Below are 18813 nucleotides of genomic sequence, written 5' to 3' on the forward strand. Positions count from 1 at the left end.
GATATAGATATAGACAGAGAGATAATAATGTATGGGTCGGAATATATTGCCACACAATAATGTTTCTTGAGCTGGGTTTGAGCTGTAATGCACGAGTGGCGCAGCCAACATTATAGCACTACTAAAGGATATTGTTGGTTACATCTTGTTTTCATTTTAATGGCCCTATTGTGTGCATGAAACTATGCATGCATCCGTGAAATTAAAGGAAAAGCTAACTGATAAAGCCTTCTTAACTGGCTATTTTAAAAATGCTCACCACCCACTTCAAAGCTATAGTATAGCAGAACTATCACCACAACATTTTACAGTTAGAGGGGGATAGTTAAGTGAGGATTGAATACCTAACATAGTGCAAATGATTAAACAGTGCTGTCTGAAAAGGTAAAATCATGATGTAATATTCGGCGATAAAGCTATTGCTATGCCACAACATGCTATTGCCATCTTCTTAAAATAGGATTTGCTCACAACAGGAGCATACTATCCACAAAACACATAAACTAAGCACAAAACAGTTTATAGACATCCAGTATACTTCACTGCATTAACAATCAAGCTGATTACAAGTGAACAGTTTTCACAAATGCCTTTGGTCCTTGATTATGACTATTAAATTAAGAGGACCTCCTGGTTACAAGCCCCTTTCTGAAGCTACTATAAATAACAAAAAGCCCTTTGTAAAGCACATAAATATGTTTTTTCATCCTTTACACTTTTGATATCTTCATGTTTGGCAGTCAGATAGCCGATTGCTTTAAGCAGAGACTTTTCTGTCCTTTACCAAGAAGATGCAATTTAGTGTACACTAGCCTTAAGTAGCATCTATCATGGGTACCTACAAAAGAAAGAAAAAAAAAAAAGTCACGTTTGTATCACAAAATGTATAAAATTAGCATAGTTGTATTATTGCTGTGGGCTACCGACAGCACTGGGCTTGAGTGACCATCTATAGAGTTGAACTAACATCTCTTAAACCTAACTCATTGAGCAAGATTTATTTTAGAAGAATGAAAACATGAAAAAGAAAAAGAAAAAAGTTGTTGTCATGAATTTGTTCAGATTTGCTGAAAGGATCAGATGTGCTGAAGCTACGGTTCTGTAGGAAAACTTGGATATATGTTATATGTATGTGTATAATAGGTCTATAATAAATAAATAAATAATAAATAAATATATAAATATATATATATATATATATATATATATATATATATATATATATAGTATATATATATATATATATATATAAAACATGTTCAACAAATAATACAAGATGATTAAAAGATGAGAATTATTTTAATTTTTCCATGGTAACCTCGCCATAGTCTTGAATAGTGCTCCATAGTCACGTAGAAAAAGACTGCTGGGACTATATATGGAGCTACCAGTTTCAGACTCTCAAAATCATTGACACCCAATGGGAAAAAAGACATTTTCCCATTTCCCGAAACAGTTGATTGGACTGGTTAAGCTGGGTGTAGATTCTTAAAGGTATCAAACATCTGTAGACTCAAAACTCAAGTTTGAACAAAAATACTTTAAATGATGATTTGATTATGTACTACTGTATACACCTATAATTTTACTTTTATTAGGACTTGTACAGCAAGTCAGACTTTTTTCAATATCATTTTACAGATACACTCAAACAGTAATACCATTCATTTGTTAATGATCACTTGCCCACAAATCCAGCTTAATGTCAATAGAGTTTAAAAATGTGTGCATATGGTAATTTCTGAGTGGTGTAATTATCAGGCTTTATCCACTTAAAAATATAAAATGTACATATCTCTTTCAGCTTCATACCAGGGTTAATCACCTTGACATCAGTCAATAGATTATTGCTAACAATTAATCGCCCTCAGTCAAATATATTTTGCATATTAAAAGCAAACTTGTTGAAGAGGTTACCACATTACTATACAACACATATAAACTACATTTTGTAAATTAACATGTCTACATAATTTATTCAACCCCTTTAAACAGATACATTGCATTACATTGTAAAAATGAGTGAACGTGTTATAAATGGTAACATGTCTGTGCAAGTAATAGTCTCCTTTTACTCTTTACCCTAAAAAACCTTGTGAACTGATGCAATTGAATCAAATATTTACTGGTTTCATGTTGTATACTCAGCAGGTTCAATAAATAAGACAGCAACACAGGTTTACAACAATCTGGTTAATTTTCACTCCTTTTTGCACCGTAATGTAAGGTACAACTAGGTTTCCACGAGTGTTTGAGAGCTTACATAACTTATGTGCACATGCTAATTTTGAACCAGCATGACCATCTAAAAACTAATAAGTTACCATCTGACCAGGACATACCAGTGCTGGCCATTGCTGGAATTTACAACATGGCATTGATACTGTGTATGCAGTTCTAACCTTCACAATGGTTCAGTGACTCTTCTTCTCTACAATTACTATGTAGCAGCTTATACAGAGACGCTTTCTGTATGATAGTGTTATCAATAGAACTGTGCTTGAAATGCTTCTCTAAAATGCCTACCACTTCCATACTTCATTGATTGAGTTCAATAAAGCCTTTGTGTTTGTAAGCAACGACGCTCATACAGATAAATGAGCACAGCACCCATTCATTTGTTATGTTCTTGGTCCAAGGAATTGAATTTGTAGCAAGCTATTGAAAGTATGCTAGATTTTTTATTTTATATATCATCCAACCTACTGAAGTAGTGTTGTATATTGGATGTCTATAAGCCTTCATTTACCGTTTTAGGAAGAATAACATTTTGCAACAACCAGCCGACTAAATTACTATAATGTGTCAAAAATAATAATGCTGTCATTTTAATAAAAATAACTGATTAACAATGTCAATTTTATCTTTTATGAAAAATGTCATCCCTAGTACATACAAAAATACATTTCCCTGAAAATTATACTAATAAATAATGAAACGAAAATCTAACCTACTCAGCTATAGAATACATGTTCAAAGCAGGTACACAGAAACAATGACTTGTTCATTTTTACTTCAAATCAGTGATGTGCACTTTGGAAGTGTTGACTAATCACAATTATGTATATAATTGGATGAACTTGTAGTGATGGCTTTCTGCATGAAGTACTAATGATATTAATTGTAAGTTTTACATTGTGTATGTGTGTCTTTTATAGTTAAGTTCTTTTTAATCATTGTTTAAATTGTGTGTGAATGTGTTATTATAGTCATTTTAATGTGCTTACTAATTCAGTTGCTTTAATATGCTTTTATATTAAGGTTCTATACAGTATTGTGTAAGCTTTGAGTTCTTTCATTTCCCATTGGCAAAACCAGCTATGTTCAGTTTTGCATAGCCTAACACAACTAAAAGTCACAGGTGGGTGTCTGAGCTAATCGCCAAAAGGCAGGAGATTAGTAGAGATAGTGTGAGATGGGGGAGGGGAACTGAAAGACAAGGTGGATGCGCCCTGGTAGGTACAGTGTGGTATGCAGCCCCCCCCCCCAGAGGGAATGTGCAATGATAGAGTGGAAACCCCTATCATTGGACAGAAGTAAAACAAATGAGTGGAGTCAACAGTTGGTATAAATACCCAAAATGATAAAGTGTTGTCAGTCTTTTCATCTCTTTCGAATTGACTCCATGGATATCCGTGCTTTCTGATACAAACGTATGCACTGAGCTGTACTGAGGCCTTGTCCGAAGTCAGTTTAAATCTTGCGCTTATATGATTGTATTGGAGGTATACCTTTCTTGTATATAAAGTGTTTTTTGAATCAAAAACCATTTGTCAAATTAATTGTTTTCACTACAAACTATTTGGTATTCTTTCACTGTAAAGTGTGTGTTTTGAACAAAGTGGCAGATAGAGGTTTCAGCATATGAAAACTGCTTTGCATGCATACAGCAACCATTGAGATGTCTATTTACTCATACCAAGTCATTGTAAGCAGTCATAATGGCGTCAACCCTCAACAGCAAATAGCACACACTAAAGTAATTCAATTTGTTTTAGATCCTTTTGGGATCCTTATATGCTTCCAGTAAGCTATATGTAGAACATAATTTTCCATTGAAACGGATATTCATACATTAGTTCCAACTTATAAAACTGTATAGTGGTGAGTATTCATGGAAATACCCAATAAAATTACAATGTATTTTATATCTTGACAATCCATAACTTTTGAACCGTGTTTGAACTGCAGTATGTGTGAGTTGTTAGATATGTGGGAAAGAAACATCATGCACTGAACAAGCACATCATATTCTATAATTTCATTGAATGGGTGTAGCTCAACTTAATCAAAATCTTAATCGACCAGGCATCAGATTAAATCTAAATGTATAGATAATGTTGGATGAACGTACTAATAAAACAACAAAACCCAGCTTTTATTTGTCTGAATCATAGAAATTGTAACTTCAGCTACCTTCCTGCTTTATATCACCTCTCCTTGTTTTTCAGATCTGATGCTGCTTAGTATAAACTGCAAACTGGAATGGCACACAGCCTTTCATGTTTACAAAAATGCATATTTTGTTATATTTTTATAAATTGTTATATAATATAGAATTATTTTTTTCCACCATTTTCAATTGCAATCAATCTAACTTAATAAACTAATTACTAATTACTTAAAACTAATTACTCCTTTATGTCTGACCCAAGATATTGACTGAAGAGCTCAACTTTCAATGCTAATAATGGGGAAGCTGATCAATACAGAACTAAAAATGTGTGGGTAAATCACTCTTCTGCTGTATTTCAAGCAAACAATTTCACATTCGGTTAGGTTACATTAGGCCAGCAGCATCTGACCCAGTCTTACAATATGACAACATGTGGCCCTGTGTTATGTTTGCACTTTTAATTGATCTCATAAAATCCTTTCTGCAGGAATTGGGAATTCAGTAACACAGAACTATATCATATCTATTAAACCTCATTAAAAAAAAAAAAAAAAAAAAAAAAAAAAAAAAAAAAAAAACCTTTCCAAATTGGATGAGAATAGTCTATCAAATCACCTTTTTAATGGGTATGAAATGTTACAATTGCCTTTAAAAGGCTATTTCTATCATATTGTATAGTATATGTAGTATGGTTTGAAATGACTCTGGGTGTGCAAATGTAACATAGTTACTGGGAATAAAGCATGGAACCCTGAGCAAATTTCTTTAACACTAGAACCGCTGAGATTTCGGATTACATAAAACCGCCACGCTCGCAAAATGTGTGGTTCCATTATAAAACAACTTCAATATGAAAATGAAAAACAAACAATTGGATACAACTCAATATTTTTATTTTATGAACATCATACATAACATTTTCAGAGCAGAAATATCATATTTACATTGAAAATTAAACTTTTTTCTTATTTTTTTCAAAAAGAGCACATACACATAAATTTGAAATACTGCAATAAAATAGACCTTAAGCTATAAAAGTCTGTGTAAACAAGTGTATGCACATATGAAATTATAAAACATAAACAACTAGTTATAAAAATAGCATAAAACAAAAATATAACATAATTTATGCAATGTGAAAGCACTTTGAGTGAAACAGAGTTCAAAGGCTCTGACTGTCCGTTCAGAGTTCTATTACAGCTTTCTAAGTACAATCTACGCAGAAAACACGCTTTTGCCACACTGCCTTTTCACAACGGGCGCAGACGTCAAAAGTTCTCGTTTTATTGCATTTAGGAACCTGGCATTGGCTTTTATTCTGTGTGCCAGTGGGCACAGCACTGGTTGAAGGTTGGGGGACATTTCCAGCTGGCTTTCGTGTCTTTTATCAAAATGTTTCTGACGTAGCTCCAGGGCTAGCTGCAAAATGAAGTCCCTCAGGGAGATTGTGTTGCCGGTGCACTCCTTGTACAAAACCAAAGCATTAATGGCTGCCAGGTCCAAAACATTATAAAAAACAGCCACAGGCCACCTGCAAGTACCGCCTTTGACAGAATACAGCCGTGGCAGTTGATCCAATATATCCACACCGTACTTCGTTGCGTTGTTTAGCATCAGTCCCGATGGTCACTGATTTGTGCGGAGAGCTTAGAATAAGCAATATATTTTTATTTATGTATTTATTTTTATACTTGTACACACTCAGGGTGGCACAGTCGCTTGGCTTGAGCTGTTGGTGGTAACTCTATTCGGAGGACAGGCAGACAAGAAAAAAGTAGCGTAGATATATCACACTGTATTGTGATTGAATGTGTATATTTTGTGACAACTGCTAATAATAATAATAATAATAATAATAATAATAATAATAATAAGATGTGTAGAATGATTTTCATAAGTTTTTCAGCATTCGACAGGAGTATATAACACATTCATTCACAATGACGTTGATTTTATTACAAAGCCCAGATTAAATTGTTGGCTATATTGTGTTGAATTCAATATGCTGTATAAACTGCAGTTCTGGCGGTTGGAGACACTGTATGGGCATTTAATTCAAATATTTAGTAACACTTAAGAAAGGGCATGCATGAGATATTCATATATGCAGAGATATTTAAATTTGAATTGCAAAAGCAGTTCAAAAAGCATCTATGGCAGTGCTAGTGTTAACCTGAGGTCAAATTAAGTCTATAAACTAAGGTTCGGGAGGAAGGACTTCCTCCTACACAACTGCAGGGTTCTGGGTAAACATTAATTTTACATGGCCACATTGAAGTTTCAGCAATTTACAATGAGAATAACTTTCCCCTGATTATTTTTTTATTGAAAAATAACATTAAAATCAGAACCCACATGCCCAACCTTCAACATTGCATTACCCAATGTTTTGGTTTTTTGTTTTTTTTATACAGGAAATTAACCCACTGAGGCCAAGGCCTCATTTACAAGGGGGTCCTTCATACACAGACACAATCATACATAAAACAAATAATATTTGTGTGATCCAGCCTTAGACAATAACAACAAATAAACAAAGGAACAGTAATACAGCGGGGTTGTTTTTAGGATTTTTTTTAGGACTAAAAGAAAAGCAACGGCAATGATTTTAAGCCAATCCCTAATACTCTCTTTATAACCAAAAATGAGAGAATATCAAATTCCATTCTTAAACCATGTGAAAAAGCGTTCCAGGTTTGTGAGAGTCGATAAGAAAAAGCCAATTCTCCTATCGTGTCCCTATCCTTGGGACTACCAAACTACCAGACTCATGAGATCGCAAACTACAGCCAGGACTGACCTTTTTGATCAAAGTACTAAGATAATTGGGAACCAAAGCAATACCGCTGATAAAGCCTTTGATTTGTCAATGAGAACCATCCTAGTTTGTTATACATCTGGAAATGAAGTGTCAAAAAGGACACTCAAAAACAACATGAATTATATATTACATACAATTTTTGCAAACACTGCTTGGAAGCAAACTGATAGATAAAATCACCATAGTCCAAAACAGGCAGAATAGTAACAGTCACTAACTTTAATCTGCCAGCCTGAGGAAAAAAAAAACCTTATTTTTCCTAAAAAGGAAACCTAGTTTAGGTCCTAATTTTGAAAGCAGTTTATCAATGTGATATTTAAATGTAAGATGTTTATCTATCCATATACCTAAATATTTATAGAAGAAAACTTTCTTGAGTAGTAATAGCCAAGGTCTGATTACTGCTGATGGGGAGGAGACAACAGATCTTTAACACATGGTTAATTCCACCGCATGAGTGGGACGAACAATAACTCTTTGCTGTTATGCGAACAGCATGTTTGAATTAACTTTCACTTCTAAAAATATATATAAAAATATTCTCTAACCATACGTTATTGATTCAGAAGCTTATGCGGTATTTACACTAGTAAGCACTTTTTATAGAGCCTGCTATATTGATTTTAGATCAATAACTATAACTAGAACAATCAATTGTCATAAGAAGCAGAACTCCAGACCATGTGCAGTTTAGCAACGCTCTGACAAAATACATGATTGGCCTCAGCGCTTCCCGCTGTTTTCATTTTTTCATTTTCCGTTCCCTTGTTTCACCTGATGGCAGGACTGGTGTAGTCCAGCTGATTTAATTTAGTCAGAGAAAACAGGATTGCAAAGCTGTGACATTTTTGCATTGTCATGCTGCGACATTATCACAACATTTAAAGAGCTGGCTCTGGCTACCAAAGTACAAAAAATTGCTTTATCTAATTGTTAACATTTAGATAGCAGCAGAATTGTTAGTGTGTGTGAGTACAGCATTACACAATTTTTATTTTTAAACACAACAGGAAAAAAACATACTATGCTAAAATTGGTAAATGTACCACTTTACTGCAAGTAGGAGGAAGCTGGTAAAATAGACTAATTTAAATGTAAACTTGTGTGGCCTAGAAATAGGTATTTTCTTCCAAGAGAGAGCTGTGAAGATTGTCTTTGTTACTGGCTACACAGACCCTAAATCATGATTTTAAAAAACAAGAGTAAATGAAACATATAAAGACGTTTTTTTTTCATATATATGTTGTATAAAGATGTGAAATGCTGTCCTGTGTGAATAGCAACAGGCTGTTGAGTCAATACTCTAAGGATTCATGCTGCGCTGCTCACTGAAGCCCAAAGAGACTTCTCAGGAGCAGAAAAACAAACACTTCTCCAGCCTGATGAATACAAAAAACGTTATTGCTCAGCATGAGTTGCAGGAGCAAGAGAGATAATAAAGAGACAGTGTGTCAAATAAAAGTGGGGTACTTCCTCAGCCAAAGATGAATTGTATCTGGACATGACCTGGGGCCTTTTTCGTATCGTAAATCAAAACGAATGCTGTGTCAATTTTAACAAACAGTGTTAAATCTGCAGCAAATAAGCATTTTATCACCTCTTACAATATGCCATCATCTGTGAAAAGGCTATGAAGCATTTTGTCACAATATTTATAAAATACATTTTAAGGAGAACAAGGGAGATTATAGTTGTGCGTATTTTAAGCCATTAATGCTGTTTTCACACACAAATCACCAAAAGTTATAATTGTGAATTCAACTAACTAGATAATGCAAAATCACCACTCAATGTATTCTCAACAGGGAACCAGTCAGTAACTCACAGCATGGTAATAAATAACAGATTACAGTGCAATCGATTTGGTAATACCAGAAAAGTCTAATACCGGTACCACAAACCATGCATCATAGATGAGCTGTTAATACAGAAAGAAGTAAGGTGTCCCCTTATAATGAAGTGCTGTGAATTTGTGAATGTTCAAATCAAATCACTCTTAATAAATACACAAATTTGGCACAGCTTCCAAACATGGTTTAGTACACACTGGGAAAGCATTCAAAAACACAAACAAATAGCACAGAGCAGAAATTAATCAATTAAGTAAGGAACATTCCTGCCCAGTGCAGATATTAGTTCATAGTGGCTGTAATTCTTCTTCTTCTTCTTCTTCTTCTTCTTCTTCTTCTTCTTCTTCTTCTTATTTATTCATTTATTTATTTATCTATTTATTTATTTATATTTTTTTTGGCGGGTGGGGTTAGTTTGTCGGTCTTACACCCTTCAGCTAAAAGCGGTTAATTGTAAAGTGTGCTATCTTTGATCAACAGGGCCAGCGTTGGGTTAACTGAGCCCGGGGCAGATTTGAGGTGGCGCCCCCTCTGTTAAAACAAGAGAATAACTGTTGTGTATTGTGTGGTTAAAGTCCACTAGTTATTAGTAAATTTGTGTCAATAGCTTTAAACTGTAATAGTCTCAAAATAGTATTATTCATATTGATGTAGAATATTAAATTATGCTAATAATAATTCCACCATAGTTGTTGGGTTCTTAAAACGCTTTACTGGATAATTCAAGCAGATCTGTACACAGGCAAACAGCAGGTACAATCATCATCTTTGCTCTCACTCTCTTGCACTCTGTCTAGATAAGCTAATCAACCCCTGAGTCGATCACTGTGGCATGGCAAGTCAAATGCAACTGAAATTACATTGTACCAAGCTATACAAGTAGCTAACATTAGCAAGGACAGCAAAATATGATTGAACTAGGAGCACATTAATTAACATACTAAACATTTCCCATAATAATTCGTACAGTACATTTTTTCAAAGACCCATTTCTATCCCACCCCCCAGTTCTCATTTACCACAGTTAAAGAAAATATCCCATTTACACAATTGTCCAGCCAAGCACAATGGCAGAGAAACAGAATACATATTCTCATCAACAAGCAAAGTGTATTCTGTAAACTGATAGGTATATTGTGAATATTGATTCACTCTCCTTGTTTCAGCTTTTTATTTTTATTTTGAAGAATATCCCTGGGGGAGTACACTGTTACATCATAGTATAGTCACCTTGATTATATATTAATATAATTATATATTTTCAGATGTAATGTTACTGTACTGTATATTGCTACTGTACATTGCATTATTATTTTACTTATTATTACACAAGATCATGGTCAATTTGTACTTTTGTAATGGCTATGGCATCTAACATAGTTGTGCATATTTTTTTAATGAGCAATTTTATCACTTGACCTTGTTTTTACTCTCCTTCAGTGACGTAGTCGACCAAAATTTTGAGCTCAAAACCAAGACAGAGACTAGATATGTTGAGACCGAGATCTATGTAAACCACATAGATAGTAATATTCAATGGCTCATAGGCTTCAATAATTCTATTTTCATGTTTTCACATACACAAATAGGATTGTGCTTCAAAAATGACTTAATCTTTCACATCAGACTTTTAGAAATAATAAAGCAATCCAATGCATTAACTTTAAAAATTATTATTATTATATTATTATTATTATTATTATTATTATTAATAATAATAATAATAATAATAATAATAATAATAATAATAATAATAATATAAGGATGATATAACATTACACATAGGCTGAAGAATTGTGCTTACTTCTTGATACATTTTTCACAGTGGACTAACAGAAGATGCTGGTATAACCAGATTACAGTATTGTATACATTCTGCTTGAAATGAACTTCTACAGACATAGAAGCCATAGGAAAAGTATGGCTATGCTACAAACTATGTAGCAATAACGGAAACTGTCAACAGGGATACATTCCTCTACAGACCTGAAGAAGGAAGGCAAGGCTTTGCAAATGTACTGTATATGAATGAGCATGTCAGTGCAGAAAATAAACATGCAACAAAGACATGTTGTACAGTTACCAAAATTGGCAGAAAGGCATTCTCACCTTAAACAGATGATAAGCTACCAACTCAACTAATTACTGCATTTTTTAAGGAACAGCGATTCATCCCAACAAGATCTAATACAGTCCATGCCACACCTAGATGTTGTTCACCACTTGATTCTCAATCCTTAAACAAACTGACCCTTCTGCTTCAAGTATAATTAATTTCCTAACTCCCACCCCCTTCACGGATGAAGCAGGATGCTCAACCCACCCCATGTGTGCTCAGCTCGAGACTGACACCCAACAAAATGCAACAACAGACTGGGATTCAGTTTAGCAAGGTGTCCTCTCCAGAGTATTGATGCTTAGATTCATCTGTGAAAAACCAGAAACTAGTTCCCAAACTTCAGGGATCAGTGTGACCAATAAACCCTAAGAAAGTATAATCATATTATTCCCAAATGAACACTAGTAATGTTGTGTTTAATTTCTTTTGCCAATAAATCAATTTTCAACTTATGAAAGTATGTCCTCTTTTGCCCTGTGCATTGAAATACTGACTCACTATTACTGATGCAAAAAATAGCTATATTGTGTCAACTGTCTGCCCAATTAATGTCTATAATATCAATGAACAGTCAAAAAAGCCTATAAAAAGTCTCACAGCAAGTCTTGTAATCCATGTTGCTATTGTAGCACATATTTTTAACAGAATTTGAATTGTTTTCATTAGTATCATAACATTGTGAAATGTACAATTGTTTTTCTGAGCTTATACTATGCTTTTCACCCAGTATATTGGGTAAACATTTATAGAAAATAAATAAATAAATAAATACTTTCATTAATTTATTTTGATAATGTTGGCCATGCAAAATATGGTTTAATTTTCAATGCATTTCTAATATTCAAGTTCAGATGGACACAATTAGGCTTGAATGTTCGCATTCGTATACCTTGCCCTCTGGAAGTTGTGATTAAAACAGATGAATGGTGTTCTTACAACACATATAGTAAACTGCTTTTGAGTATACTCTTTAGGACACATTTTTGAAATTGGGTGAATAACTCCTGGAACATATTCCCAGACTACACAAGCAGAATCACAATATCTAACAACTTAGCAAAAGAAACACGATATCCAATTAACAATGAATCCCAGGCTCCTGATAATTTGATGCAATAAAAAACAACATGGTTTTGGGAGCTCCGTGATATTGTTTATCCTTTACTGATCTGACATTACAGCAGTTTTTTAGAGTGTCAGTGATTCAGAAAACTGGATCTTTTTTAATCAGATGGAGTTGTTTTAAAATACCAGTTTGTATAAAACAAGATACAAACAGCTCAATTCACGAACTGCTTTTGTTGGTGTTAGTGCCATTTCTGGATTAATAGCCATGCTAATATCCTTCTCCAGCAAGATCTAACCTATAAAGGGCAGGCTGTGTGCTTCAGTTAGTGCTATTAACACGTTTTCTTAACAGAGCTTTGTAAAAAATGTTGTGCATTCCTGTGTAAATGTTATAATCTGTGTAATCCACACAGGTGTAAAACACTTGTTAGCACCTTGTCAGTGGGGCGTTATTAAAACCAGGTGAGGTCAGCTCTTAAAAAATTAGATGCTAATGCCATTCTTATACATGGGAGTAGTAGGAAGTTGTCTCCCATTCCTTGGTTACATATAAGGTGCCCATGAGCAAGAATTAGGCAAGGGAAATCCTGCCCGCTCCATATCAGACCATAAATAGATGTAATAGAGAGTTTTCCAGGTGAAATGTTTGTTAAAAGGTTTTGCCTCACACAGCAGGCAATGCTAGAATTATGCAATGAGCTCAGACCCAAATTGGAATCTGCTGATCAGGTTGTCACATGCAATATCTGTGATTAAGGCTTAATCATCAAGTTTAAATAGTGGTTACAGTGCAGCATTGTTTGAAACAGGGCATGTTATTTCCTATTAAAATTATTATAATTATTAGAGTCATACACCAAAATACTACACATTCCTATGTAAGAATATCTTAGCAGGCAGTTTATAAGCCCCATGAACTGAACTGGTTTAACTGTCCGGGCTGGAGACCAGATCAGCCCGTCACACACATGTTTATGTTGCATTGAGAAGTTCATTTGGTAATTAAGGTTTGCATCAATAATGAAACAATGTAATTCATTGATTAGTCTGTTAAGTAGACTACATATGTACAACAATGCATATGATGAAATATAATAAGTTCCATTGAGTATATCATTTATTCATTTTTTTTTATTTCTTATACACTGGCTAGTGGGTAAGCCTGTAGGCACTAGAACCAAAATAGTTTAAACTTTTTATAATGGGAAGGGTTGCATGTAGTTTGACTCATGAAATGCAACAGAGGGTTACATATTATAATCCTATTACATCCTCATACTGCACCCACCCAATGTATGAATATGAATATAGGTTATACACACAAAAAAATTAAAACAGTACACCCTTTCTATAATGGCCTTCATTATAACGAACCTTCGGCTATAGCGAATTTGGCACTTGGACTCCAAATAATAATAAAACAAAAGATAATATAAACACACAGTTGACAACATCCTGTGTCTGTATGCACATGTTGCCACCTCTGAAGTGAAGTCAACCATATTGTCTTAATAAAAAGCATGCGCTTTGTAACTATGCCTTCGAAACGAAAATAATTTTTATGTTACAACAAAGCTGGAAACTATATTGATCATTTGAAAAAAATAGTAACACAGTCCTCTCTGTCGTGAATATGGGTTTTCAAAAAGCATTGCCTTGTCAAAAACCATGTGGTAAAGCAAAGCTGATTAAAGAAATAACAACAACTACAACAACAAAAAAATCTTGAGGATCTGATGAATGTTTCATGTCAAACTTTTCATGTCAGCCTGATTTGGACAGGGTTGGGGAAGCTACTTTAAAAAAGTAGCTAGCTAAAGCTAAAAGCTATTCTGACAAAAAAGTAGCTAGCTACACTTAAAGCTACTTGGAAAAAGCAGCTTGCTACTTTCAAAGCTACTTTCCCACCAGTTCATGGTTATCATTATGGCATTAACTTACAGGTTCACATGCTGCAATCCATTGAAGAACAGCTCTGTGTCCTTAACCCAGATCTGTTTATACACATAGCCAGTAAATAAAACAGTGATTATTATTACTAGAAAATAAAGATCGTCTCATGTAATCCTCAATTTCAAGTTTAACTCAATACTGTTCTCATTGCATTTGGCACATCATCAGATAAAGCAATAACAAAAATTGTACTCCAAGCCTTCTAGAAAATGTAAACTTTTTCACCAGGGGAGACAGCAGAGACACTGAGCAGTGTTATTAATCCGAATAAATAATTACATATTTAAACTATCTTCGTACTGTGATGTCCTGTTTTTTTTTTTTTTTTTTGTTTGTTTTTTTTTTTTTTTTTGGGGGGGGGGGGGGGGGTGGGGAGAAGAAAAAAAAAATCTGAGTCAAATTGAGCTGTTCGATTAAATACTTCTTGAAAGTTATGTTAACAGTTCACACATTCAGTGTGAGTGTGATACACTAACTGCCAGCATTCGCTGCGGACATACAATGAAGAGTTTTCCCTTTTTAACTGAAATGATTGTTCCATTTGTTGTTTAATTGTTGTACGGTTGCACTTAATTTAATGTGCATGTCTCTTGTCTGCCCCACATCCTTTGTGTGATTGATCCTCGTGTGTATTTCTTGCCCCCAGTGTGTTACGCTTGTCGTTTCTTACCCTTTCCCGGTTTGCGTCTTTATTCTCTGCTTAGTTCAGCGCTTATAAATGCTATTGTTAGATATTCACCGTTGCAGAGCAAATAAAAAAGCAACGCATTGAAATTTAATTTGCTTCTCACTTCCTTCTTTGCTAAACCTGTGCGCACCAACGCCGCAATATGCTTTTATTAAAGACAATTATTTTATATTTTATTTTATTTTTTATCCCCGTGACTTTATTCTCCCTCTGTCGTTTTCTCCGTAATTTTGAGCTCATTGACCGTGACTGCTCTGCAGTTTATGTCCAAATTTTCTGTGACAAACTCCTAGCCCTATTGATAGCCTAGCCTACCAAACTATACAGAGAACACACAAACAAGAAAGTGTTATAGTTGTCCACAGTGCTCAGTAATTAAGACATTCGGGGGCAACGGAGTTATAGAAACAGTTTATTTATGTTTCTGAGGAAAAGGGAAAAGAAAAAGTATAGCGGCTGAAGTAGCAGTAGCGGCAACTACATTTTGCAGGAAAAAAATAGCTAGCTACTGTAAAAGCTACTGTAAAATAAAGGTAACTCGCTACAGCGAAGCGACACAAAAAAGCACTGGATTTGGAATAAAAACTCAGTTTGGGATTCTTACATGATTAAGATTTGGTGCATTTTGAAACGATTCATGGCAGATTGATTTTGAGTAAAAGTTCAGCTTCAATTTGGGATTTTTGCTTTTTGTACTGATTTTAATTCTTTAACAAATGGGATTAAGCAAATACAGAATAGTGCATACATGAGACAAACAGGTACATGTAATTCTACTTTTGCTCACACGATCATGTCATTAACTTCAACATTTTGTCGTTCATTTTGATTGTCCTTTCGCTATAACAAACCCCTCGATATAACGAACAAAAGGCTCGGACCCCAACAGGTTCGAGGGTGTACTGTAAAAGCAAAAGTGTGCTTGTATTACATAGTTTATTAAAACAAATCTGGAGGTACAGTAAATTCCATTAGTGGGAAAATGCATATAATAATAGACATGGAGTAATTGCGTGATATAGTTTTCAATTCGTGCCCCGCCCATGTAGTTTTGTCTTGGTCTGACTTTCACCCACTCCCTGTTCTAATATATTGGTAGTACGACTAAACAAGTATTAATTGCACTGTGAAATCGTACTGTAATTACTTTAACTAAAGCAGGGACTGTTTGAATGCTGATATCTCAGACCTATATTTCCTATATGCCACTGCACTTTTTAATCTTACAAAATAATCAGTGTCAAAGAAAAGCATGCACAGAATCTGATAATACACTTTACATTACTGTTACTTGAAAGTAACAAATGCAACTCAAAAGAAAATAAGCTGTAAGTAACTCATATAACAAACTTGTTTAGACATTTTAGTTAGACATGTTATCTCGATGTGCCTACAGCCAGCTAAACTGGAGGTATTACTCATGTTAATTTATTTGAAGGAGATAGTAACTATAATGGCACAATGGATGGTAATAACGCAAATTAATTATTCACGAGAGCTGATCAGATGCTACGAAAAAAAAAAAAAAAAACGCCACTAGGACATTGCTGAATTACAGCGGAAGCAAGGCGTACAATTTAGAGAAGTTCTGAAAACACAGCTCGAGTCATAACTCCAGTTTTGTGCATTAGCAATGTTTCAACATTTGTATGCGGTCATCCACGAGCTACAGTTTAGAAGAACAACGCAGCTCCCGTGCAGCTAACAGGCAAGCCTGCAGGCGCCCGGCCAGACTACAGGTGTCGCTAGTGCGTGTTATTATAAATAATGTGCGTGTAATTATAAATAATAAAATGCATTATCACCTGACTTTTATACTTGGGTATGTTAGCTAAACAGGACAACATTTACCAAAGAGAACATATAAAGTACCTGTACTGGGTTTGTTGGTGTTTGTACGTATGGTATTGGCGACCATTGTTGCTTTTTCAATATAAAAAAGTTTGGTCTTTTTTACTAAATTTATGGCATTTAGGCTGGAAATATTTGCTGCTTAGTGGAGAAAGGAATCGAGGCATTAATATCCAAACTCTTGGAGAGACTAAACCTTTGCTGCTGTTTGGAATGCTCCTAACAAGTTAAATACTTTGGCTGCTAGGGTTGTTGCAGACAATTGAGCGACAGTAATTTTGGTAAATCCAGCCCAATATGTTTTGTAAAGATGTTAAACTGTGCAACATATCACATTGTTGTTGTTTAAAAAAAAAAAAAAAAAAAAAAGAGAAAAGAGAATGATAGTGGGTGCCATCTGTAAACTGCAATTGAAACTGTCAAATAGAGTATTATCTTAAATGGTTTCAAGATGGAGTTTTGTTAAGTGTTTGGTCATTTTGGAAACATTGCTTTCCTTTAGATAACCATACATAGCTAGTATTACAAAGCTTTATTGTACAGTGACTCTTTAAGGCATGTCTCATTATCTACCTTGGAGCACTGGGATGTATTATCTGCCTTCTGACAGCTAATCTGCCATTGAACCTAGAGTTAAAGGCTACCGATGTCTGTTAGACTTTGTAAGTGTCTCTTATTAGTGAATACATTCAACACCTGGAAAACTGAGCTATTTTTCTTTTTGTGGAATTATCTATAGCAGATTGTTACAACACCTGATATTGAAGTGATAGAGCACCAATCCATTTAGAAGATGTCAATGCATTTCTGTATTCTAATTTGACCTGTATATACTTACTTTAATCCAGACTAGATATGTGACATCTAATACAAATCTCATAAAGCCATGTACTCCACTGAGCATCATGCACAAGATGATGCTGCCTATTGGGCTTGGTGACTACATGCTACTATAATCTTTACTGATCTTGGAATACCCTTCCAAAGATAACATTAAGATGGAGGAACAAGAGGGATCTTTGTTTCTTTTGAAATATAATCCCAAGTGTTTAGATGTTTTCCACTGTGGGAATTCCTAAATAATAAAAGTCGTAAAAGCACAAAAACAAAAACTCAAAACCTCAACTGCAGTGCAACACTGTTCATTATCTTAGTGTTCAAGAGAATTTCAATCAGCCTGGCAGCCATTCTAAACACAGGCTGACCACGTGGTAGCAGTATATAAGTGTTGGCTTTCATGTACTTTTTAATATCTCTTCTCAAGTGCGAAGAGATTTACGATTATACTGTATTTACAGTATAATCGATTATACTGTATATACAGTATAATCGTAAATCTCGAAAAACTACTCACTTCTAAATCTTTTGTAGTCATTTTTGTATTACTTTAGTATTAATACATGTTAATTTGGATTCATTTGCTGCTTTTTTCTGACTTTATGTGAACAAAAAGAAGCACATTTGCCCATTTTCCCATTGGAAATAGTGATATTTTGAAATATCACTGTCCTGGTCACAAAAGCAAAGTTTGTGGGGAATAACAGCCATTTTCTATAGTTTTGAGGCATAAGCAATTAGGAAATAATACTTACTACCCAGGAACAAAAAAAAAAAAAAAAAAAAAAAAAAATGTTACACGGTGTAATCATACTTTGTAAATTCACATAACAGTAAAAAAGGAAACCAAGTCTTAATCAAAAAATCTGAATACATAAAACAATGAAGTAAGGCAATTCAGTATTACAGTAGCCAATGTGTTCAATTTTTTTTTAAGCTCCATCTTTTTCAGCAAGCTTAGTTTCCATGCCTTGTTTAGAAGCATGCATGAAGTGTTTTTTGTAACACAATTGCTATATGCTAAGAAAGGATTCACTTGGTATCAAGCTTCTAGTTTTTTCTTTTTCAACCCTGTCCCATTTTCATTATTCTTTGTAATGCTATACAAAAATATATAATTATGCTATACAATTAGGTCTTATAATACAATGGGACTTGATTAAATACACTCCCTTGTGAAAATTGATGGCTACATTCAATTAACAGATATGTGAGTTCAAGATTAGAAAT

Source organism: Polyodon spathula, chromosome 3 (genome assembly GCF_017654505.1).
Source record: "Polyodon spathula isolate WHYD16114869_AA chromosome 3, ASM1765450v1, whole genome shotgun sequence".
Taxonomy (NCBI): domain Eukaryota; kingdom Metazoa; phylum Chordata; class Actinopteri; order Acipenseriformes; family Polyodontidae; genus Polyodon; species Polyodon spathula.